The sequence below is a fragment of the Heterodontus francisci genome, chromosome 5 (genome assembly GCF_036365525.1).
Source record: "Heterodontus francisci isolate sHetFra1 chromosome 5, sHetFra1.hap1, whole genome shotgun sequence".
In the NCBI taxonomy this organism is placed as follows: domain Eukaryota; kingdom Metazoa; phylum Chordata; class Chondrichthyes; order Heterodontiformes; family Heterodontidae; genus Heterodontus; species Heterodontus francisci.
The window spans coordinates 99,426,441-99,452,150 of NC_090375.1; the positions used below are offsets into that span (position 1 = coordinate 99,426,441).

At 45.7% G+C, this 25,710-nt stretch overlaps 1 protein-coding gene across 7 annotated transcripts in view; it reads right to left on the reverse strand.

The window, feature by feature from the left end:
* Positions 1 to 25,710, reverse strand: part of st18 (ST18 C2H2C-type zinc finger transcription factor) — a 476,845-nt gene that overhangs the window by 340,332 nt on the left and 110,803 nt on the right. The window lies entirely within an intron of this gene.

Genomic DNA, 25,710 nt, shown 5'->3' on the forward strand with positions numbered 1-25,710 from the left:
TTTATCCCAGAATAAAACATGGAAACCGGGTTTCTTTAATAAACAACAAAATTATCAGTTTATTATAAAACAAGTCTTAACCAGTAATGAAGTAAAGCATAAACACACAGATTGAAATATTAAAGTTCCCTTTTTTACCTTAGCCCGACACTCACACACACTCTACACCGGTTAACTGGAAAAATAAAGGGATTTTTGTTTTTAGAGCTCTATTACAGATTTAAAAAAACACACTTGGGCTGAATATTTGCTCAGTCTTGAAGAAACAGTAGATGAGATGTGTTGTGTTCCAAAACTGGCATACAGTCTGGCCTCCAAGTATATTTGGACGGGCCACTGGGATCTTTTAGAACATTCTTTTCAGGCAGCATTGAGAATTAATTGAGCAGGCTTTTCTTCAAAGACAGGAGATGAGATGAGTTGACACGGTGGACTTGTTAGGGTCTTTTAGAGAGGTCCTGGAAAGCTGAGCTGGGTAGTGGTGTTCTCTCCTTCCTTGAAAGTTCTCTCCCTTTATATACAGTTCAACCCTAACTCAAAACAATTCAAAAGCAAAACTGAAAACAGGAGGTCAACCTTTTGACCTCTATCAATCTTGACCTGTCACTTCTTTGTAGACAACTTCTTCAGGTGTCCAAAGTTCTCTCTTGTTTATTGAGCTGGAAGTCAGGTGGTTTTCCGGAAAGGCTTGTTTCCCTCACAAGACCTCTCAGTGCCCCTTTCTAAAAAAATTTCCAGGTACTGTTTTTCACAGTCAAGCGGCCTTTACATGAGCTCCGTTGAAAACCCCAAAGTTTAACATTTCTTCAATCTTTCAAAAATGAATTTCTCAAAAATATATATTTAACTAAACTCAGAAACACTTTCACAACAGGGGGAAGAAGAACAAGAAAGAAAGACTGTGATAGGATGGAGGGTGAAGAGATTAAATGACAGAGATGTCATGGAACATAATGCAAATAGAGTGATAAATAGTTGTAGCAAATGACAAAGCATGAGTCGAGAGGGAGTGCTAATGGCAAAATAATGAACAGCTCTGTATGAAAGCAAAAACATGAAAAATACATTTAGAACTATCATATGGTTAAAAAATAATTTTAAAAATATATATATAAAAAATTAAAGAAAATAAAAATAAAAATAATAAACAAACAAAAAATAATGGGGCTCATGGTCTGAAATTATTGAACGCAATGTTGAGACCAGAAAACTGTAGAGTGCCTAATCGGAACATGAGATGCTGTTCCTCGAGGTTGTGTTGATGTTCACTAGAACACTGCAGCAGGCAGAGGACAGAAATGTGGGCAAGAGAACAAGGTGATGAATTAAAATAGCAAGCAACAGGAAGCTCAGGATCATGCTTGCGGATCAAGCAGAGGAGTTCTGCAAAACGATCACCGAATCTACATTTGGTCTCCCCAGTGCAGAGGAGACTGCACTGTGAGCAGTGAATACGGTATACTAAATTGAAAGAAGTACAAGTAAATCGCTGCTTCACTCGGAATGAGTGCTTGGTGGCTTGGATGGTGAGGAGAGAAGAGGTACAAGGGCAGGTATTACACCTCCTGTGATTGCATAGGAAGGTGCTGTGGACAGGGGACGAGGTGTTGGGGGTGATGAAGGAGTGGTCTACAGTGTCGCGGAGGGAACAGTCTCTTCAGAATGCTGACAGGGGAGGGGAGGGGAAGATGTGTTTGGTGGTGGAATCATGCTGGAGGTGGCAGAAATGGTGGAGGATGATCCTTTGGATGTGGAGGCTGGTGGGGTGGAAAGGGGAACACTGCCGCAGTTCTGGGAGGGGGGGAAAGGGTGAGGACAGAAGTGTGGGAAATGGGTCAGACACGGTCGAGGGTCCCGTCAACTACAGTGCAGGGGAATCCTCGGTTAATCAAAAAGGAAGACCTATCAGAGGTGTTGTTCTGGAAGATTGCATCATCAGAACAGATGCATTGGAGAAACTGGGAGAATGGAATGGAATCCTTACAGGGGACAGGGTGTGAGAAAGTGTCATCAAGGTGGCCGTGGGAGTTGGTGGGCTTATATTAAATAACAGTGGACAGCCTATCCCCAGAGATGGAGACAGAGAAGTCGAAGGGAAGGGAAGTGTCGGAGATGGACCATGTGAAAATGAGAGAAGGGTGGAAACTGGAAGCAAAATTGATGAAGTTTTCCAGATTGTGGAGAGAGCAGGAAGCGGCACTGATAAAGTCATCAATGTACCGGAAAAAGAGTTGGGGAAGGGGGCCTAATTGGGACTGGAACAAGGAATGTTTGACATACCCCACAAAAAGACAGGAATAACTAGGACCCAACGGGTACTCACAGCAACACCTTTTATTTGGAGGAAGTGAGTGGAGTTGAAGAAGAGGTTGTTCAATATAAGAATAAGTTCAGGTGGAGGAGGGAGGTGGTGGATGGGGACTGGTTGGGCCTCTGTTCAAGGTAGAAGCAGAGAGCTCTCAAACCGTCCTGGTGGGGGATGGAGGTGTAAAGAGATTGGACGTCCGTAGTGAAGAGGAGGTGGTTAGGTCCAGGAAATTGGAAACTGTCGAAATGATGTAGGGAGTCAGAAGAAGGTGGGAAGAGACTGGACAAGGGAAGAAAAAAATAGAATCAAGAGAGGAGAAAATAAGTTCAGTTGGGCAGGAACAGGCTGAAATGATGGACTGGATTTTATAAGCCCGGCAGCAAGCTTCAAAAATGGCGGCCCGCCTGTGTGGTCGCAAGCCAAAGTGCCTCCGCAACCTCAAGCACGGCAGCTCATTTAGACAACAACAGCACCACCCTTGTCAGCAGGTTTGATCACAATGTCAGGGTTAGACCTGAGAGAACGGAGTGCAGCAAGTTATGATTATGAGGTCTGAACTCGAATTTGGTGTGAGCTTCACGCCAGCCCAAACAGGCAGGTAGAGGGGCTGCACCAGTAACCTTGCCTACTTTGGGTGAAATTTCTCTCCCCTTGTTTCATCATTCTGAACGTTAACCAATAGAATGGCAGAAAGGGGCGTGAGATCAACTTCAAATAAATAGATGATAGGGCATTGTCGCAGTGCATGCTGACGTGTAAGCAAATATTTTCATTGGCTGCCAAATCACGGTATGCTTTCGCCCCTGCCAATTGTTGTTGCACACTTTCAAGCTGAGCTCACTTTTGGCTCTGCTTATTATGTAGTAGGCTTGTACTTATTTAGATATTTTGCCTCCTATTCTACTTTGCAATGATGTGAGAGTGCTTCCACTGAGCCAAGGAAGCCAGTTTAGGTTGCTTCAGGATACCACCAGCTCGGGGTAAATGCACAGAAAAATTGTTTTGGAGGTGTCAGCAGTGCCACTCAGGCTGGCTACAGTATAGAGCTTGGTTGTGCAAACTTTGCTATTGAAATTTTCAAGGGAGAGACTGACAGACTTTTGTTAGGTAAGATTGTCAAGGAATATGGATCAAAGACGGGTAAAATGAGTTAAGGTACAGATTATCATAATCTAATTTTGGCTCGAGGGGCTGGATGGATTCCTATATCTACTAAATTAGATCCTGTGTTTAGAGCATCACTGCATTTGTGATAGGCTAGGAGGATCTATGAGAGTTTGTCAACAGAAGAAGGAATCTTCCACTGAGGAAAGTTTGAAATCCAAAGATTTTTTAGATTTTAGATCCTATTTTGGGAGCCAGGCTGTGTGTGCAACTCTTCTCCTTTTACACGCTGCATTTGGCTTAAGGCAGGGCATAAATCTGGAGAGTAATACGTAAATGAGGGCAGATTAGTGCCATTTGACTACTCATTCCCTACATATAACAACTGCGTTTAAACACATTCTTTGCGCACAATGCCCTTTGTAATGGCGATTTCACTGAACTCATTAAAAACCACGAAAACCCCCCAGGAAGGTTGTTTTCATTTGTTCCTATTTCTGTGTTGTTGCTCCAGCTTGTGTCTTTGTATGTAAGTAATCCTGAGATCATGACAGAGATATCAATATCAGCAGCAACCCTGAAATATGAATAAAAAATTCAGCCAGGCATTTCCTTGCAACTGCTCCCATTCCACCACTGGAACTTCGCCTGCATCGACCGAATTTGCTGGACTGCACTTCAGGAAAAGTTACGGCGGCAAAGAAGAAATAGCTCTAAGAAAATTCCTGTCCTATGAAACCTATGTTAATGCAATTACAGGTATTGCCATTTCACTAAGTGAAAAGAAACTGATGGCGCTAAGAATCTGTGAGGAGGTGGGCGCTAGGTTGTGCCCATCCAGGACCTCTGTACTTGAGCTGCCAAAGTTTGTGGGATCTTTGCAAAACCAAAGTTTATGAAATGCTCTCCCATGAAAGACAGGCCTGACTGCACTCACAGATTGGGCCCCACTTTGATTTTTTCAGTGGGCGGGTACACCCTCTTATTGGGTATATTACCACTGACTCAAATCTGAGTGCCTGGAAAGTGAGATCTCACAACATCCCAACTCCCAAACCCCATCCCCTTTCTGTTGATGACCTTGCTTGTGCCAAACGAAGACCCTATTCCTGCAAACCAAGTCGGGACCTCCCATATTAGGCAGGTAACTGGTGTATTTTTGTGTTCTTACAGCAGAATCCAAAGTGAGTCAAAAGGTATCAGAGGTAGGCAGGAAAGTGGAGCCATGTCCATAAACAGATCAGCCAGTGGCGCAGTGGTTAGCAAAGCAGCCTCATAGCCCCAGTGACCCGGGTTCGATTCTGGGTACTGCCTGTGCGGAGTTTGCAAGTTCTCCCTGTGACTGCGTGGGTTTTCGCCGGGTGCTCCGGTTTCCTCCCACAGCCAAAGACTTGCAGGTTGATAGGTAAATTGGCCATTATAAATTGCCCCTAGTATAGATAGGTGATAAAGGGGATGTGGTAGGAATATGGGATTAATGTAGGATTAGTATAAATGGGTGGTTGATGGTCAGCACAGACTTGGTGGGCGAAAGGGCCTGTTTCAGTGCTGTATCTCTAAATAAATAAAAAAAATGGTGAGCGGGCTGGATAGCCTATTCCTGCTCTTAGTTTGTATGTTCATACATTGTAGAATCCCTCAAAGTTACACAGGAGTATGTCAACAAACTTGCGTATTTTTGGTGCAAATATTTCTGTACAGTTAAAGTGTATTTTTAACACTAATACAGAATTAAATTTAAAAAACTAAATAACTTTATATAGTTACAGTCTTGCCTCTATAAGATGTGGGAGCATTGTCCATCACATTAAAAAAGCTTACATCAATTCTCATCATATTGGCAAAGTTTTAATTGGCCAAATATTCCTGAAAGGCTCAAATATATTATTCTCAAATAGGCAATAAATTGCAGGGCTGAAAATCCAAGGGGAGTGGGAGGAAAGTGCTTTCTATCATAAGTATTTAGATATACCCACCCTGAACCAATGCAGTAGACCTTGCAAAGTTCACGGGGTTAGGGAGAGGTCCCTTGATTCACAGGCATCATCCTATCTCAGGGCAGATATAGACCAGCTTTAATATTCCAGAAATATGATGGTGAAATGCTGGGCTCAGTAGAAGGGATGCTGTTGGGCCCACTAACCCACCTTGTAACAGGGTTGAACTGTATCTGTTTCCTATTTGGGTGTGTAGATCATGCGGTAGAAATTCAATTGTGCAGCACCCATTTCTTGGGTAAGAAATGGGCACTAATATTCAGGTGTGATCCAATTTCTAGGCCCATTATGCTAACCCTGACCCCCCTCCCCCCACTTGGGCCCCACAGATGCCGATTGTTCTGATATGTCTGGTCTCACTAGGTGTACCACCACCAATGATATGTGGTGTCTTTGTGATTTCAGAGACATGGGAACTCTGGATGTTGGGAGCCATTGCCCCATGCTTCTCCACTGACCTTGTAAGGGACAGGCAGAGGATCCACCTCTTCCAAAGCCCACAGAATCCTCAGTATGAGGCTAGAACTATGCATATTCAGGTCCCAGCTCAATTTCTATCCTTTCTCGTACACTGTCACCAGAGATATGCTAGAAGTGCACCAGAATGCCCATGGATTTTTGCCCTCCACTCAATTGTGGTCAAATAATGTTATTGTAAATTTACTGCTTAATTGTTTCCAATTTTTTTCCCTTTACACTGAGACATGATCCCACAGGTACTATCATCCCAGGTCACTATCGGACAGTGTATCCTCTGACTCAGAGTGTACAATGCTACAGAGATGTGTTAGTAATACACTCAGTGTTCCACTTTTATTCATTGATTCACCATGTGGTTAGCCCAACATTTGGAGGCTATGGAGATAATAAGCAGTGAGTAATTACTTTCTGGATATGATAAAATTGACAAACTGTGAAATCTACTTTTTTACCATAAGCTCTTTGTGAAATTTGGCAAAATTACCCATGACATTCGCATAAGACAAACTGAAGCAAATGAGCTTAAAGCTTCTTAGGATTTTTGATGCTGCCCCCATAGTCTTAAATCTGATGACAAAAGACATATTTAGAATTTTATGGTTTCACAGAGGGGTGGATGGGGAAAAAGATGAAGAAGACATGAGGGGCAAAAATGAAGGGGGAGGGGGAGGTAGGGGCGGCGGGAGGAAGCACAGAGGGGAAAAGGATGGAAGGCAGGGGAGAAATTTAAATCTCACATACTTCACCTTTGTTGCGTTGCAGGAAGACTCATAATAGGTCAGCAAACTACATTTCACAGAGCTGAAAAGTTTCATTTAAAACAAAAGTGAGCCACAGTGCAGATGACCAGCAGAGTTACAGGCCAGCAGTGATCAAGAACAGGGTGTGAAATTTGAAAAAAAACAAAAAATAGGTCATTGACAGTCTGACCAACATCATTGGAGAGCAGCATTGGCTGAGAACAAGCCAGGAATCTTCGACCCATTGGGGATAGGAGTCGCAGTGGCCAACTGGTAGGAAGTGGAACAGGCAAGGAGGGGGAGTTGGCAGGTGGTAGGGTTGGTGGGGGAACAGAGAAAGTAGCAGGCTGGAGCAGCTGGTGTAAATTGTGTGGAGTGGTCTGAAAGTGGGTGAGGCAGTAAAGTCCCAAGTAGAGCTGCTAGTCAGATAAAACAGGAGATGAGAAGCAGATTGGGCTCCAAAAGAAGGACCTGATACTGAGGCAAAAGAATGGGCAAGAGGTAAACATACAAGGAAGGAATATAATTATTAAACCTTAAATTAGAAACAGAAATCTTGGGTTTCCCTGTCTTCTGCTGTAACTTTGGTACAAGATCTATGCCATTCTCGGGGGTTTCCACCAATTTTCCGATGAAGTAATGGCAGAAGATTGAGAGACTCCTGGGTGAAAGTATTAGTACTAAAGGTGCATCGTTAAGATTGAACACGTATTTAACACTAGAACACTAATTTAAATATTTTTGTATAATTTCAGGTAACTATTATAAGGAAAAAGGAAAGTTGCATTTTTATAGAACCGTTCACATCCTCAAGATATTCAAAAGCACTTCACAGCCAAAGAATCACTTTTACAATGCAGCCACTGTTGGTACATAGGCAAAAGCAGCAGCCAATTTGCACACAGAAAGGTCAAATGAACAGCAGTGAAGTAAATAATCAGTTTAACCTGCCTTCTGGGGTCGATTGAAGGTAAATGTTAGTGAGGACAATGAAAGAAAGAAGAACAAAGTGCTTTTCTTTGAATGGTGCATGAGCTTTTCCTTCAAGTCCACCTAAACATCTCACCTAAAAGACAGCACCTCCAGGAATGTGGCATGTGGCATGTGCACTGAAATGCCAGGTTAGATTATTTACTTGAGTCTTAAAGTGGGGCTTGAATCCACAACCTTGTCACTCAGAGGCAAAAGTGTGAGCTCTGAGCCAAGCTGACATTTATAAATAACGTAAGGGCCTTGTACTTTTGGTGGGAACAAGCTGCAGAGGTCAGAATTTAAACTGGGATTTTGATATTATGTGTCCTGGCCTTGCAGTGGAATTTTTGCTTGGCCTTGTAAGGGTTGGAGCCTTTGGTCATCCTTTACAAGGTCAGTGGTAGAAGAAGGAGCAAGGCTGGGGGTGATGACTTTGAACATCAGTGTTCCCTTGTCCCTGCTCTCTCAGATGTAGGGGCAGGATGGGCACCTGGTATGTCAAGTGCACCAGGGCACCACGATGCAAATGAACACGATCTGGGGGTCCAGGCAAGAATGGTGACCTTCAAAGAGGAACCCGAATCTAACTTAAAAAAAATAAAGTGCACTTCCTGCTGCCCTTATGAAGGGACTACAGCACATTTATATCTTCTTTAAGGAGGAGCAAGATCCAACTACTTGCAATGGACTTTCTGTAACATAACAGATGTCTGCACCACTAGGAATGATTGCTATTGCTATGACACTTACTGGACCTCCCGTTGAGCTTTTAACACGGACCCAAACAAGCACAACTCAGATCTTATCTCCACAGATTTTCATGGCCAATTTTGGTACCTTCATTGGTTTGTGTGCATCACGCCTGAAAACTTAAAAGCATAACTTGCATAACCCCTTTTCTTGAGTACTTCAAAATGTCGATCACCATCTATACCTGTAAGTTCTTTTATCAGGGTGAGGCCATTACAGGACTTAAACAAAGATGAGAATTTTTAATTGGAAGCACTGGGGTACCAGGAGCCAATGTTGATTTGTTGAGCAGATGGATGATGGGTGAGTGGGAATTGGTGTGGAATAGGATATTGGCAGCAGAGTTTTGGATGGAGAATGGGAGGTCTGAAAGTGACAAAGATATAGATGATGGTTTCAGTTGCAGGTGGGCTCAGGTCAGGGTGGAGGCAGGAAATGTTATGAAAATGGACTTAGGTGACTTTTGTAATGGCGAGGATGTGGGGTCAGAAGTTTAGCTTGGATTTGAACAGGACAACAAATAACAATTCAAAATTCTCTCACTTGCAATTTACTGCCCAGTAATTCAGCATGTGAACATCATTTTGCACAAAGAGCACAAGAAACAGAAGCAGCTCAAAATTGTTCTTTTGAAATCAAAGTCACTAGTGTTCAAAGCAATTTGCTATACCTCATCCTGTTCATATCATTTTCAAACAAAACCATGTAAACAATAACATTCAGAAATCCTGTTTGATGCTGAACATGTTTGTTGGATTCCAATAAATGAACACATTCATTGGGCTGGATTTTAAGAGCCCACTGATGCTCTCGGCGACGGGCTCAAAAACACCACTGCGATCTCCTGCACAGCGGCTCATTTAAATAGCTGGTGTGGCCCACCTCACTCCCCCCCCAATCACAAGGGGCGGGCTGTCCGACACCGGCAATGGCGACAGCTGCCTGTGTGCAGGCGCTGGTGCCATTTTTAAAGGGTAGCCAGCCCTGGCAGCAGATTTAAATTTTTAAAGGAATAGCCCCCAAATTTATCTAATAAAATTCTAATGCCCCTTTCCCATCCCCCAACAACAATTACAGTAAATATTTGCCTTCCCCCCCAAAATACTTACCTTTGAATTCTGACCTTTCCCCCCCCCACAGACTGCACAAAGTTAAAAGTTCACCCCTTCCCACCATTCCCCACACTGATGATGCTTATTTGACCCTATCACCCCCACCCACAGTAAAAAATCTTAGCTCCTCCCCCCTCCCCACCAGTGTCATGCCTGCTTTCCCCAAATGGGGAATTGAAGGCCTGGGAGTCCTGGCCGCCATTCTGAAGATTGCGGTGGGTCCAGAAAATTCAAGGTAAGTTGATTTAAATTTATTTATCCCATTAATTTAAATATTTAAATCCAGGTCCCATCACCCAGCGGCAGGAGGCCGCCACGAAGCCTCACCGCTGCTGGGAGGATCGGCCCGGGCCCTACTGGTGTCTGCCTCCATGGTGGGCCTCCGTCTTCCAGCACCTCCCTGCCACGGAACCCGACGTCGGGGGCTCAGTAAAATCCATCCCATTGTGTGTTGCATGTTTCAGCAAGACAGTTCCTTTTGTTGCAAGGATAGCTGTCAAAACTCAATGACAATTGACTAAAAATGTTTGTGAGACGCTCCTCTTTCCAGATGGAATATTTCCTTTTTGAATTGTGTGTGTACATGGGGCGAGGACAAGGCGGGGCTCAGCCTTGATATCCACTAATTTTGCAAAGCCTACAATTCTCACTTATGAACATTGATCACTAGGATGAGGCACTGAATGGTGTTCATGGAATGTTTTGCATGGAAGGGGATAGAAAATTGCTAAGGAAAAATAAATCGCTCTGTATTTGTTAATATTAGGCTTAAACCCAACATCATCTATAATAAGCAGTGCAAAACTTGTAGTTTTCCTTATATTCAGCTTCTGTCCTTGGATATATATTTTGTGTCATTCAGGTAGCACCATGTGGTTTGTAACTCATAATGCATTATGTTTTTTTTTTAACTACAATACATAGGGCATCGACGTAATTCTCAATATGAAATGGAAGCAAGTAAACTGAGACTGTCCTCCTGGATTCACATTGGTGGCAATCTAGAATTGAGTACCTTTTGGAAACCAGTAACTCAGAAAGAATAGCCTAAAGATTGGATCACGTCCGAATTGAAGAACAATTGAGGTACAGCTGCACATGCCAAATGAGATCAGTGGCAGGACCACAGCAAGCTGCGGGCTCCCAATCATGCTCCAGTGACAGCTAGCCAATCCTAGGGACAGTGAGATTGATCAGTTCAGACACCACCAAGGTAGAGTCCTGGAGTAGGGTGGCTGTGCAGTTGCTGGGAGACAATTCTTTTTATTCACTCACGAGATGTGGGCATCATTGGCAAGGCCAGCATTTATTGCTCACATCTAATTGCCCTTGGGAAAGTGGTGGTGAGCCATCTTCTTGAACTGCGAAATAGCGGTTTGGCACATCTGAGTGACTTGCTAGGCCATTTCAGAGGGCAGTTAAAAGTAAACCACAGTGATGTGAGTTTGAAGTCACAAAAAGGTCAGACTGCAAAAGGATGGGAGACTTCCTTTCCGAAATCACATTTACCGAACCAGGTGGGTATTTTGACAATCTGGTACTTTTATGGATTACCAGTACCCTGGATCTTACCTCTGGATTCCTAATGCAGTAATAGAACCACGATGATACCACACCCTCAGGACAATATAAGATCTTCAAAGTTGTGGGGGACATGTATATAATTAAAGGCCATGGCATCCGAATTCAGCATGATAGTGCCAGTAGTTTAGGCACCAGGGCTGGATTTTGTGTTGGAGGCTCCTTGCGCTGGGCCGAAAACGTGGGGGAAAGCCTGCCTCAGCCTTTTCGTGCCTCCCCCTGGAGTGATCCTGTGGTCTTTTTAAATCTAAGTTGCTCAAGTTGGGATCCCTGTCCCTTTAAAGACGGGGATCCTGCTTCCAAGAGCTTAGGGCCAATCAGAGGGCCGGCAGCTCAGCGGTATCAGCAGCGCCACCGTGACCAGTGGCCACTGCCAGTACTGCAGAGGCCTGGGATACAGGCCCAGTGCTGGAACCCCAGACCTCAGGTAAGTGAGGCAGGGTCACCAAGGCCAGTCCAGAAGGCCCCAGCAAGCGGGTGTGAAGGGGTGATCATGCAGTCCAGGGGAGTGATATCCTGGGGATAAAGTGGTTGCCAGTGGGGGTCCTCCGTGGGCAATCTGTGGCCCACGGAGGAGGGACACCCCCCAAGGTGTTACAAGATGCCTCCCCACATGGCGAAGGCACACCCGCCGTTGCTAAGTTACCAGCGGTGGTGGGAAGAGGCCCTTAATTGCCCATTAATAGGTCGCTTAAGGGTCTCAATTGGCCTCTGGGCAGGAAGGCATTGTCAGCCTATCTTGCCCCCAGTAAGATCGTTTGGTGATGTGCTCTCCGCCTCCCCCAACACCCATCGCGATTCTCTGTGTCCCCCCCCTCCCCCATGTCAGGGGGCCCATAAAATCCAGCCCTACTGATGCCTGTTGAGGTGAAAAATGGCAGGGTGGCCACTCTGAAAACTTATGACATGGCCCACACTGATTCTCCATATGTTAAACGCAACTGCGCAGGTGTTACTTGGATGTGCTGAAAATATGCAGAGCAGGCAGATCGTAATGCCGCACAGTGTCTGTTATATTATTTGTTCCTTTGGTGTGAGATCTATTCTAAGACTCACAGGACTACAATTAATATTCAAGAAAACGTGGGTTTTATTATACTTTATCCGGAACATATATATACAGTTACTGCACGAGCACATCTAAATACGTTTCACTCTGCCGGGCTCCACCCATAACTGATTAGTCCTGAGTGACACAACATCACTTCCTCCAGTAACCTTGCCTACAGTTGTTAAGATGACCTTCTCTTAAGGTGGTCCCTTCTTAAGGTCATCCCACAACATCCCCCTTTATTCCAAAGATAAAAATATAAGTACAATAAACAATGATGTTGTGGTTCGGACTAACTATACATGATTAAAACAAAATGTAATTTACAGGTAAGAAAATTTAACACTCTCTAAAACATAGAGAAGGTTTGCTTATTCATCCTGATCTTGTTATTGTGAACCTCTTCCTTTGTTTGGAAAGCTTAGAAAAATGACGACTGGCAACATCATCAAATCACCAGCAATCTCTCTGGCTTTGCTGCAACGAACTGAAGTCTGAGGAGAGATTCCCGGTCACACTGTCTCTTCATGTCAAGACTCCCAGCCTTTGTATCATACTTTGCAAGGACCAACTCAATGCACCCCACTTGGATATTTTGTACTATCTTTGGTGCGTTACTGAATCCATGTATTATGGCAACTCATAGATCTTGGGATACTGGAAGTCCTGCATCCTGTTGTGTTTACAATATAAAATGTTGGTGGTAGCCATTCGGAGCTCCCATAGCTGCACAGTTAAGTTATCATACCCATGCACTTAATTGGAGAACCATTGGGACATTGTAGGCAGTCAGCTTAGCTGTGCAGGGTTGCACCATAGATTCCTATATTCTTAAGTACATGTCCTTCAGTATACGGATATGTGCACTTACCCCGGTGTCAATTTTTACTCTAAGCTTATGCTTGCCACTCTTCTGGGGTCATATAATTCCAATCATTGCAAATGCCTTAGATTGCATAATAGCATTGACATGTCCAAGTTGACTTTGTGAAATGCTTGTTCGCTGTTCACGCGAGTACATTCTTCGCCCGTGTCCTCCTGGCAATCTCTCTCTCTGCTGACCTGTTCCACCTGCTTGGGCTTTTGTTTTGTGTTGGCATATCGTGTGTTGCATTTGCCATCCTGTCTTACAGATATTCTCTCTGCATGTGATCTGCCACCATTCCTGTGCGCAGTATCTGAGCTCAGCCTTCTGAACTACCTTGGTCAATGTCTTTGCATGCTATAAGTGTTGCAATGGTCCTGGTAAGTCAGACAACTGCGAATTGGGTGAGTCAGGCCACATTTGTCACAAGGCTTAGCAGAATTCTGAGCCTTGGTTACCATACCAATTGTTGTAGCTGTTCCCAATGTTTGTAACTGTTGGTGCCCAGCCATGATGCTTCAAATTTCCTTCTGTCATTGAGTAGTGCATCTATGGTCTACCCTTTCTTCTTTTATAGCAGGTCTTTTTGAAAGGCTACAATTTGGGTAGATGCAATTACTAGCTCTATAACCCATTCTGACAATTTGATATCTGCAAAGTCACAATATTGAGCTTTGTCTCGGCAATGTGCAACAAACTGGTCAATGGAATCATTTTGCCTTTGCCGATTAGTCATAAGCTCAAGCCTATGTATTTGGAAATTTACCTTCACCTTCAGTTGCTGCTCCATGAATGTCCAGAGCTTGCTAGGGTCCTTCTGAAACTCAGCTGACAATCCTGATGTACTGATCCATTTCAGGCCCTCATTGCCTAAAATAATCTTAATTTTGGTAGCTTGTTTCTCTGGTCCGCTCACTTCTTGATCAGGGAAACATATTTCATTTGCTGTCAAAACAGTTCAAAGTCGGACACTATGTCTGACGTCTTCCAATCTGTAACTGGTTATCTGAAAGTGACTGTCATAATGATCCTGATTTTTTTCAGAAACATAGGACTTTTTCCCACAGGCACACTTTCTGTTCCCTTTTTAAAACAGATCTGTTTCTACAGCCTTTTAAGAGTGAGAGAATACATATTTTTTAACTGTGAGACAGCTTGTTTACACAGCTTGTCCGTTTTTTAAAAACTGAGAGACATCAGCTTTTTGTTGACACAGCTGTTCAATTCTTTTTTTTAAACTCAGAGAGCTTATTTTTCCAAACTGAAAGGTTTTTTTTAAGAGGGCTGGAGCTTGCAGCACTAGCAGCTGCCACAACCAGCCTTTTACTTTGTGCTGGACCTCCAGTGGTGCTGTCGATTTCTTCCTGCTCTTTTCGGCTTAGGCCCTGCCCATGAAACATAAAAAAACTGGGAAAGCTAAAACAGTAATGGTTTCAGCAACTGCTTTTCACATTTTTCAACCCACTGCCAGATTAGTTCAAGGCTCTGCTCTCCTGGTAAATCATGCGCAGTACTCACAGAGGTCCAACACCTCCCGGGGTCCTGTCTGTGCTCTCTGTCTGTTGTGGGGTCTCCTGCTGGCTGCTCTCCAGGATCTTCAGCCACTCCAGGGAGACAATCAGCTGTTCCCTGATCTCTGACTGCGTTCTTCAAGAAAGAATCAAATGTTGCCACGATGTAACATTTGGTGGTCTTCAGAAAAAATATAGCCCCACCGCTGCCACTATAGATATAACGTGTTCCTTTGGTGTGTGATCTATTGTAAGCCTCACAAGACATTTCAAAAGACATTTCTAAAAATATTTCAATCTTCCAGGCTCCACCCACAACTGACTGGTCATGAGTGTCACAACATCACTTGCTCTAGAGGCCTTCCCTTCCAGCTCTCTTAAAGTGGTCCCTTCTTGAGGTCGTTCCACAACAGCGTCTAATGCTGATTTCACACACAACCTACCATTTTTGACCTTACGCTGTAGTTAATACACTCTCAAACACATGCAGCTGAATGCAATGCATCCCCGACGAGAAATATTTAAAGGGATCCATCCAACTTACAGGTTGCAGGTCCAGACCTGATTACTCCAATACACTCTTGGCTGGTCTCCCACATTCTATCTTCCATAAACTTGAGGTCATCCAAAACTTTGTTGCCCTTGTCTTAGCTCGCACAATGTCTCATTCACCTATTACTACTGTGCTCACCAACCTACATTGGCTTCTGGTCAAGCAACGTCTTGATTTAAAAATTCTCATTCTTGTTTTCAAATCCCTCCATGGCCTTATACTACATACACCACTTGCTCCTAGTTACGGGGGCAGTTCCACTTGGGCTGCAGAGGGAGACAGATCAGAGGCTGCAAAGAAGAAAAGCTTCTCAAAAAGTGAAGAGGAGGGGTCTTAGCAGGAGGCCTTACCCACCTAGGGTCTTCAGGGAGCACTTGTCCTACTCTAAGGGAGGCGGCAGTAGCGTAGTGGTAATGTCACTGGACTAATAATCCAGAGGCCCAGGCTAGTGCTTTGGGGCATGTGTTCGAATTCCACCACAGCAGATGGTGACATTTGAATTCAATTACTAAATCTGAAATTAAAAAGCTAGTCTAATGAAACCATGAAACCATTGTCGGTTATTGTAAAAATCCATCTTGTTCACTAATGCCCTTGAGGGAAGGAAATCTGCTTTCCATACCTGATCTGGCTCTCATTTGACTCCAGACCTACAGCAATGTGGCTGACTCTTAACTGCCCTCTGAAATGGCCAAGCATGCCGCTCAGTTCAAGGGCAATTAGGGATGGGCAATAAATGCTAGCTGAGCCAGTGACGCCCACATCCCATGAATGAATAAAAAAAAACCCGCACCTAAGCCAAGAGCAGTCCGTTCGGTGGTGAGTGAGTGGTCATAGAACTGTGCCACCACCTGGAACCAGACCTACAGCCTCAGAGCAGAGTGAAGATGTCACTGCCAGTGACTATGAAGATTACTTTGGCCCTGAATTTTTTCACAAGTGGATCCTTCCAGACTGGAACAGGCAACATTGCAAATATAGAAACATAGAAAATAGGAGCAGGAGTAGGCCATTTGGCCCTTCGAGCCTGCTCTGCCATTCATTATGATCATGGCTGATCATCCAGTTCAGTAACCTGTTCCCGCTTTCGCCCCATACCCTTTGATCCCTTTAGACCCAAGAGCTATATCTAACTCCTTCTTGAAAACATACAATGTTTTGGCCTCAACTGCTTTCTGTGGTAGCGAATTCCACAGGTTCACCACTCTCTGGGTGAAGAACTTTCTCCTCATCTCAGTCCTGAAAGGTTTCCCCAGTATCCTGAGATTATGACCCCTGGTTCTGGACTCCCCACCATCGGGAACATCCTTCCTGCATCTACCCTGTCAAGTCCTGTGAGAATTTTACAGGTTTCTATGAGATCCCCCCTCATTCTTCTGAACTCCAGTGATTATAATCCTAACCAACTCAATCTCTCCTCATACGTCAGTCCCACCATCCCAGGAATCAGTCTGGTAGTATGTGTTAGTATCTGAGTTGGTAGCTGCGAGTATCAGATCAACTGATGGTGCTTCTTCCTCAGTGGTCTGGTCTCCCTCTAGGCCTTCAGCCTCAGGCATCAATAACTGGCCAGGTGGCAGTTCTTGGGTGTCTGAAAGCATACATGGCGTTTTCGGATAAGGGAAGGAATGTGGGAGAAAGGAATATGTGTATGGTTACAGCATTTGCAGCTAGTACATCAGAACAGATTGTGGGATGAACCACAGAACCATAGAAAAGTTATGGCACAGAAGGAGGCCATTCAGCCCATTGTGTCTGCGCCAGCTAAAAAGAAAACTAGCCGCCCAATCTACTCCCACCTTCCAGCACTTGGTCCATAGCTTTGCATGTGACAGCACTTCAGGTGCATGTTCAGGAATGAAAGGAATGAAACTGGACGGACCACCCGGCATCGACCAAGGCACCGGAAACGACAACGGCAAACCCAGCCCTGTCGATCCTGCAAAGTCCTCCTTACTAACATCTGGGGGCTTGTGCCAAAGCTGGGAGAGCTGTCCCACAGACTAGTCAAGCAACAGCCTGACATAGTCATACTCACGGAATCATACCTGACAGACAATTTCCCAGACACTGCAACCACCATCCCCAGGTACGTCCTGTCCCACCGGCAGGACAGACCCACCAGAGGTGGTGGCACAGTGGTATACAGTAGGGAGGGAATTGCCCTGGGAGTCCTCAACATCGACTCCGGACCCCATGAAATCTCATGGCATCAGGTCAAACATAGGCAAGGTAACCTCCTACTGATTACCACCTACTGCCCTCCCTCTGCTGATGACTCAGTACTCCACCATGTTGAACACCACTTGGAGGAAGCACTGAGGGTGGTAAGGGCACAAAATGTACTCTGGGTGGGGGACTTCAATGTCCATCACCAAATGTGGCTCGGTAGCACCACTACTGACCGAGCTGGCCGAGTCCGAAAGGACATAGCTGCTAGACTGGGTCTGCGGCAGGTGGTGGGGAAACCAACACGAGGGAAAAACATACTTGACCTCATCCTCACCAATCTGCCTGCTGCAGATGCTTCTGTCCATGATTGTATTGGTAGGAGTGACCACCGCACAGTCCTTGTGGAGACAAAGTCCCACCTTTACATTGAGGATACCGTCCTTCGTGGTGTGTGGCACTATCACCGTGATAAATGGGATAGATTTCGAACAGATCTAGCAATGCAAAACTGGGCATCCATGAGGCGCTGTGGGCCATCAGCAGCAGCAGAATTGTACTCAACCACAATCTGTAACCTCATGGCCCGGCATATCCCCCACTCTACCATTACCATCAAGCCAGGAGACCAACCCTGGTTCAATGAAGAGTGCAGGAGGGCATGCCAGAAGCAGCACCAGGCATACCTCAAAATGAGGTGTCAACCTGGTGAAGCTACAACACAGGACTATCTGCGTGCCAAACTGCAGAAGCAGCATGCAATAGACAGAGCAAAGCGATGCCATAACCAACGGATCAGATCTAAGCTCTGCAGTCCTGCCACATCCAGCCATGAATGGTGGTGGACAATTTAGCAACTAAATGGAGGAGGTGGCTCCACAAATATCCCCATCCTCAATGATGGGGGAGCCCAGCACATCAGTACGAAAGATAAGGCTGAATCATTTGCAACAATCTTCAGTCAGAAGTGCCGAGTTGATGATCCATCTTGGCCTCCTCCTGAAGTCCCCAGCATCACAGATGCCAGACTTCAGTCAATTCGATTCGCTTTGCGTGATATCAAGAAACGACTGAAGGCACTGGATACTGCAAAAGCTATGGGCCCTGACAATATTCCGGCAATAGTACTGAACACCTGTGCTCCAGAACTTGCCGTGCCCCTAGCCAAGCTGTTCCAGTACAGATGCAACACTGGCATCTACCCTGCAATGCGGAAAATTGCCCAGGTATGTCCTGTACACAAAAAGCAGGACAAATCCAACCCGGCCAATTACCGCCCCATCAGCCTACTCTCAATCATCAGTAAAGTGATGGAAGGTGTCATCAACAGTGCCATCAAGCAGCACTTGCTTAGCAATAACCTGCTCAGTGACGCTCAGTTTGGGTTCCGCCAGGGCCACTCAGCTCCTGACCTCATTACAGCCTTGGTTCAAACATGGACAAAAGGGCTGAATTCAGGAGGTGAGGTGAGAGTGACTGCCCTTGACATCAAGCAGCATTTGACTGAGTATGGCATCAAGGAGCTCTAGCAAAACTGAGGTCAATAGGAATCAGGGGGAAAACTCACCGCTGGCTGGAGTCATACCGAGCGCAAAGGAAGATGGTTGTGGTTGTTGGAGGTCAATCATCTGAGCTCCAGGACATCACTGCAGGAGTTCCTCAGGGTAGTGTCCTAGGCCCAACCATCTTCAGCTGCTTCATCAATGACCTTCCTTCAATCATAAGGGCAGAAGTGGGGATGTTTACTGATGATTGCACAATGTTCAGCACCATTCGTGACTCCTCAGATACAGAAGCAGTCCGTGTAGAAATGCAGCAAGACCTGGACAATATCCAGGCTTGGGCTGATAAGTGGCAAGTAACGTTCGCGCCACACAAGTGCCAGGCAATGACCATCTCCAACAAGAGAGAATCTAACCATCTCCCCTTGACATTCAATGGCATTACCATTGCTGAATCCCCCACTATCAACATCCTAGGGGTTACCATTGACTAGAAACTGGAGTAGCCATATAAATTCCGTGGCTACAAGAACAGGTCAGGGGCTAGGAATCCTGAGGTGAGTAACTCACCTCCTGACTCCCCAAAGCCTGTCCACCATCCACAAGGCACAAGTCAGGAGTGTGATGGAATACTCTCCACTTGCCTGGATGGGTGCAGCTCCAACAACACTCAAGAAGCTCGACACCATCCAGGACAAAGCAGTCCGCTTGTTTGGCACCCCATCTACAAACATTCACTCCCTCCACCACTGAAGCACAGTGGCAGCAGTGTGTACCATCTACAAGATGCACTGCAGCAATGCACCAAGGCTCCTTAGACAGCACCTTCCAAACCCGCGACCTCTACCAACTAGAAGGACAAGGGCAGCAAATACATGGGAACACCACCACCTGCAAGTTCCCCTCCAAGTCACACACCATCCTGACTTGGAACTATATCGCCGTTTCTTCACTGTCGCTGGGTCAAAATCCTGGAACTCCCTTCCTAACAGCACTGAGAACATTAGAACATTAGAACATTACAGCGCAGTACAGGCCCTTCGGCCCTCGATGTTGCGCCGACCATCTGACCTACACTATTCCATTTTCATCCATATGTTTATCCAATGACCACTTAAATGCCCTTAATGTTGGCGAGTCTACTACTGTTGCAGGCAGGGCATTCCACGCCCCTACTACTCTCTGCGTAAAGAAACTACCTCTGACATCTGTCCTATATCTTTCACCCCTCAACTTAAAGCTATGTCCCCTCGTGTTTGCCATCATCATCCGAGGAAAAAGACTCTCACTATCCACCCTATCTAACCCTCTGATTATCTTGTATGTCTCTATTAAGTCACCTCTCCTCCTCCTTCTCTCTAACGAAAACAACCCCAAGTCCCTCAGCCTTTCCTCGTAAGACCTTCCCTCCATACCAGGCAACATCCTAGTAAATCTCCTCTGCACCCTTTCCAAAGCTTCCACATCCTTCCTATAATGCGGTGACCAGAACTGCAGGCAATACTCAAGGTGCGGCCTCACCAGAGTTTTGTACAGCTGCATCATGACCTCGTGGCTCCGAAACTCGATCCCCCTACTAATAAAAGCTAACACACCATATGCCTTCTTAACAGCCCTATTAACCTGGGTAGCAACTTTCAGGGATTTATGTACCTGGACACCAAGATCTCTCTGCTCATCTACACTACCAAGAATCTTCCCATTAGCCCAGTACTCTGCATTGCTGTTACTCCTTCCAAAGTGAATCACCTCACACTTCTCCGCATTAAACTCCATTTGCCATCTCTCAGCCCAGCTCTGCAGCCTATCTATGTCCCTCTGTACCCTACAACACCCTTCGACACCATCCACAACTCCACCGACCTTCGTGTCATCCGCAAATTTACTAACCCACCCTTCTACACCCTCTTCCAGGTCATTTATAAAAATGACAAACAGCAGTGGCCCCAAAACAGAACCTTGCGGTACACCACTAGTAACTAAACTCCAGGATGAACATTTGCCATCAACCATCACCCTCTGTCTTCTTTCAGCTAGCCAATTTCTGATCCAAAGCTCTAAATCACCTTCAACCCCATACTTCCGTATTTTCTGCAATAGCCTACCGTGGGGAACCTTATCAAACGCCTTACTGAAATCCATATACACCACATCCACTGCTTTACCCTCATCCACCTGTTTGGTCACCTTCTCGAAAAACTCAATAAGGTTTGTGAGGCACGACCTACCTTTCACAAAACCGTGCTGACTATCGCAAATGAACTTATTCTTTTCAAGATGATTATAAATCCTATCTCTTATAACCCTTTCCAACATTTTACCCACAACCGAAGTAAGGCTCACAGGTCTATAATTATCAGGGCTGTCTCTACTCCCCTTCTTGAACAAGGGGACAACATTTGCTATCCTCCAGTCCTCCGGCACTACTCCTGTCGACAATGACGACATAAAGATCAACAACAACGGCTCTGCAATCTCCTCCCTGGCTTCCCAGAGAATCCTAGGATAAATCCCATCTGGCCCAGGGGACTTATCTATTTTCACTCTTTCCAAAATTGCTAACACCTCCTCCTTGTGAATCTCAATCCCATCTAGCCTAGTAGGCTGTATCTCAGTAATCTCCTCGGCAACATCTTCTTTCTCTACTGTAAATACTGACGAAAAATATTCATTTAACGCTTCCCCTATCTCCTCTGATTCCGCACACAACTTCCCACTACTATCCTTGATTGGCCCTGTTCTAACTCTTATCATTCTTTTATTCCTGATATACCTATAGAAAGCCTTAGGGTTTTCTTTGATCCTATCCGCCAATGACTTCTCGTGTCCTCTCCTTGCTCTTCTTAGCCCTCCCTTTAGATCCTTCCTGGCTAGCTTGTAACTCTCAAGCGCCCTAACTGAGCCTTCACGTCTCATCCTAACATAAGCCGCCCTCTTCCTCTTGACAAGCGCTTCAACTTCTTGAGTAAACCACGGCTCCCTCGCTCGACGACTTCCTCCCTGCCTGACAGGTACATACTTATCAAGGACACGCATTAGCTGCTCCTTGAATAAGCTCCACATTTCGTTTGTGCCCATCCCCTGCAGTTTCCTTCCCCATCCTACACATCCTAAATCTTGCCTAATCGCGTCATAATTTCCTTTCCCCCAGCTATAATTCTTGCCCTGCGGTATATACCTGTCCCTGCCCATCGCTAAGGTAAACCTAACCGAATTGTGATCACTATCGCCAAAGTGCTCACCTACATCTAAATCGAACACCTGGCCGGGTTCATTACCCAGTACCAAATCCAATGTGGCATCGCCCCTGGTTGGCCTGTCCACATACTGTGTCAGAAAACCCTCCTGCACACACTGGACAAAAACTGACCCATCTAAAGTACTCGAACTATAGTATTTCCAGTCAATATTTGGAAAGTTAAAGTCCCCCATAACCACTACCCTGTTACTCTCGCTCCTGTCGAGAATCATCTTCGCTATCCTTTCCTCTACATCTCTGGAACTATTCGGAGGTCTACAGAAAACTCCCAACAGGGTGACCTCTCCTCTCCTGTTTCTAACCTCGGCCCATACTACCTCAGTAGACTAGTCCTCAAACGTCCTTTCTGCCGCTGTAATACTTTCCTTGATTAACAATGCCACACCCCCCCTCTTTTACCCTCTTCTCTGTTCTTACTGAAACATCTAAATCCCGGAACCTGCAACATCTATTCCTGTCCCTGCTCTACCCATGTCTCTGAAATGGCCACAACATCAGGATCCCAGGTACCAACCCATGCTGCAAGCTCACCCACCTTATTCCGGATGCTCCTGGCGTTGAAGTAGACACACTTTAAACCAAGTTCTTGCTTGCCAGTGCCCTCTTGCGTCCCTGTAACCTTATCCCCTACCTCACTACTCTCAACAGCCTGTACACTGGAACTACAATTTAGGTTCCCATTCCCCTGCTGATTTAGTTTAAACCCCCCCGAAGAGCACTAACAAATCTCCCCCCCAGGATATTGGTACCCCTCTGGTTCAGGTGAAGACCATCCTGTTTGTAGAGGTCCCACCTACCCCAGAAAGAGCCCCAATTATCCAGGAAACCAAAACCCTCCCTCCTGCACCATCCCTGCAGCCACGTGTTCAACTCCTCTCTCTCCCTATTCCTCTCTTCGCTAGCACGTGGCACGGGCAACAACCCAGAGATAACAACTCTGGAAGTTCTCGCTCTAAGCTTCCACCCTAGCTCCCTGAATTTCTGCCTTAAATCCCCATCTCTCTTCCTACCTATGTCGTTGGTGCCTATGTGGACCACGACTTGGGGGTGCTCCCCCTCCCCCTTAAGGATCCCAAAAACACGATCAGAGACATCACGTACCCTGGCACCTGGGAGGCAACACACCAACCGTGAGTCTCTCTCGTTCCCACAGAACCTCCTATCTGTTCCCCTAACTATGGAGTCCCCAATGACTAATGCTCTGCTCCTCTTCCCCTTTCCCTTCTGAGCAACAGGGACAGACTCTGTGCCAGAGACCTGCACCCCATTGCTTACCCCTGGTAAGTCGTCCCCCTCAACAGTATCCAAAACGGTATACCTGTTGTTGAGGGAAACAGCCACAGGGGATCCCTGCACTGCCTGCTGGTTCCCTTTCCTTCCCCTGACGGTAACCCATCTACCTACTTCTTTTACCTGAGGTGTGACTGCCTCCCTATAACTCCTGTCAATAATCCCCTCCGCCTCCCGAATGATCCGAAGTTCATCCAGCTCCAGCTCCAGTTCCCTAACGTGGTCTGCGAGGAGCTGGAGTTGGGTGCACTTCCCGCAGATGCAGTCAGCAGGGACACTCTTGGCGACCCCTACCTCCCACATTCTGCAGGAGGAACATACAACTGCCTTTACCTCCATTCCCACTATTCTGGATTCCCAACAAATCTACAGAAAAACCAAACGAAAAAAAAAGTCAAAACTTGTTCGCTTAGCAATCCGACGGACTGAACTTTTTAAATAAAAAGCTTACCTTATCAACACACCAGAGTCCTTTTTTTTTGGTTAGAGGAGGAGGGTGGGTGGGAGACACTACACGTGTAGTGTCTCGGGTACTGCCACTGCCCAAATAAATAGTTTTCCCTTACCCAGCAGTCCCCTGGTCCTCCAAAACAAAAGGGGATTAACTTGTAACTTACTGAAATTGACCGCTCAGCTGTAAGTTCGCTCCGCACCTCGTTCTGTCAAAGTGAAATTGACCGCTCAGCTGTAAGTTCGCTCCGCACCTCGTTCTGTCAAAGCTGCTCCTCGCAAAAAGCACTGTGGGTATACCTACCCCAAATGGACTGCAGCGGTTCAAGAAGGCAGCTCACCACCACCTTCTCAAGGACAATTAGGGATGGTCAATAAATGCTGGCCTGGCCAGCATCGCCCACATCCCATGAATGAGTAAAAAAAAAGATACCTTTTAAATGATTTGAGGGTTTCTGCCTCCACCACCGATCCAGGCAGTGAATTCCAGACATCCACCACCCTCTGGATGAAAAGGTTTTTCCTCATGTCCCCTCTAATCCTTCTACCAATCACCTTAAATCTTTGCCCCCTGGTAACTGACCTCTTCGCTTGGGGAAACAGGCCCTTCCTGTCTACTCTATCTAGGTCCCTCATAATTTTGTACACCTCAATTAAGTCACCCCTCAGCCTCCTCTGTTCTAAGGAAAACAACCCCAGACGATCCAATCTTTCCTCCTGGCTGCAACTTTCAAAACCTGGCAACATTCTCCTAAACTGCCTGTGTACTCTCTCCCAAGCAATTATGTCCTTCCTGTAATGTGGTAACTAGAACTGCACGTAATACTCCAGCTGTGGCCTAACCAGCGTTTTATACTGTTCCAGCATTACATTGCTGCTTTTGTATTCCATACCTCGGTCAATAAAGAAAATCATTCAATATGCCTTCTTCACCACTCTATCTACCTGTTCTGCCTGCTTCAGGGACTTTTAGACATGCACTCCAAGGTCTCTCACTTCTTCTACCCCTCTCAATATCCTCCCGTTTATTGTGTATTCCTTCTGTTTATTGTGTGAGGGTGAAGTGGGATCTGAGAAGGTGATTAGACAGGAATATATTGTCATCCTTGACAGCTTCAATAACACTGTGGCCACCGCCTCAGTGATGGCCGCTCCAATTATCCCCAGCACCGACTCCTCCATGGGGTTCAGTACATGCAGCCATACTTAGCCCTGCTGGTTTGCTGCTGCTATGATCTACTGTGGGCCACATTGCCCTTCAAAAGAATGGGAAGTGTGTCAGTGAGCACGTTGCAATGTGTTTGGGTGATGTGCCTGCCGCAGTTGAATAGCTGGCATTATGTGCAAGCTCTGGGATCTGAGCATGCAACTTGCAGCAGTGCTAAGTTTGTGAGGATGAGGTGAAGCATATGAATGTAAATTGAGTTGTATTTGATATAGATTGTTGGTAGGTGAGTAAAGTGGAGCAATGTGTGAGGGTATTTGTGCAGCTGATAGGATATGGTATGTAAGGATACATTCAGTGACCTTGACCATTCCTGTGAGATTATTAAATTTTTTGTGGCACTGCTTCCAGTTCCTCGCCACTAGACTGGTGGCATTGACCATCGGGGCCATCTGCTCTCACTGCCTTTTCAGCACTTGTTTGGAGGGCATCCAGGTCTCCTGAGGGAAGAGAACCTCTCTCCTCCAGTCCACCTCCTGAATCAGTGACTCCAGTGCGGTATTCAAAAACCTGGGGGGCAAATTCTCTTGCCTGTTGAGCCTTTTCAGATCCCTCTTTAATGTCTTCCTCAGGGTCGAAAAGAGATAGCTGCAGAGAATGTGGATGCGCTGGCTATGATTTTCCAGAATTCCTTAGATTCAGGAATGGTCCTGTCAGATTGGAAGTTGGCAAATGTTACGCTGCTTTTCAAGAAAGGAGGTAGAGAGAAAGCAGGGAACTACAGGCCAGTTAGCCTAACATCAGTCATTGGGAAGATGCTGGAAATTATTATTAAAGAAGTCTAACATTGC